Source organism: Bison bison, unplaced genomic scaffold (genome assembly GCF_000754665.1).
Source record: "Bison bison bison isolate TAMUID 2011002044 unplaced genomic scaffold, Bison_UMD1.0 scf7180017864353, whole genome shotgun sequence".
NCBI classification, from domain to species: domain Eukaryota; kingdom Metazoa; phylum Chordata; class Mammalia; order Artiodactyla; family Bovidae; genus Bison; species Bison bison.
In genome coordinates, this window is record NW_011494925.1 from 6,156,947 (window position 1) to 6,157,869 (window position 923).

Genomic DNA, 923 nt, shown 5'->3' on the forward strand with positions numbered 1-923 from the left:
ACGTCCTGGCCTTGGGTGAGGCTGGACATTTCATCTCCAAGCATGTCTCTTGCTTTCTGTGTTTCTCAAAGAGCGAGGAGTCCCTGGTCAGCCGAGGCTTTGCCAGGCCTGCTCTGCCAAGCAGCTTGGCCCCAGCAGGAGACGTGGAACAAGAGCACACACCTCCTGAAGTCAGGTCCAGGCTCAGGGGGCTCAGTCTGACTGTTTGCACAGGACGCAGGCGGTCAACCTCTGCTCCATCTGAGGCTCTGAGGGGGGCCAGAGGGCTTTTCTTCCTCTTTGCCTTTTAACCCCCACCCTGAGGCCTCTGTGCAGAGCTCCCCGGGCAGGGGTCCCCAGGACAGCCGGTGGGGGACGGGAGCCGCTATGCACAGCCATGTGGGTGCGGCTTTCCCTGTGAGCCGGGGGCAAAGGCTACAGCGTCGCTCAGGTCAGCATGATAGTGCCGGGTTCTGAGCTGGTCAGAACCCATCCTAAACAAATGGGCTGAGCACAGCCATCCACAAGAGTCACCGGCTTCGCCTCCACGCAGAACCAGGCTTCCCGGAGAACATGCTTGATTTTACTTCCAGTCCTCACTGTCCTCTCAGGAAGGATGCTTGAGGTCAAGACAGGGAGGGAGTCATGTGGCCACTGCGGGCACCCATGCCTGGAGGCCCAAATGGGGACAGCACCCTGACCAGGGCCCGCCCTGACCCGGGAGGTGCCCAGTCTCTCTCCGAGGCTGCCACCCAGCCCCGCAGGTGCCAGGCTCTAAAGAACCATTCCGGAATATAAACAAATAATTTACACTGGTGGTAAAGGAAAGGAAAAGCTTAGAATGAGATGAACATGAAAAGATGAAAGACCTGTGACCTGAGGACCTGTGACCTGGGAACCTGTGACCTGGGGACGTGAGCCAGGGCCCCCAGGCCTCCCCGCCT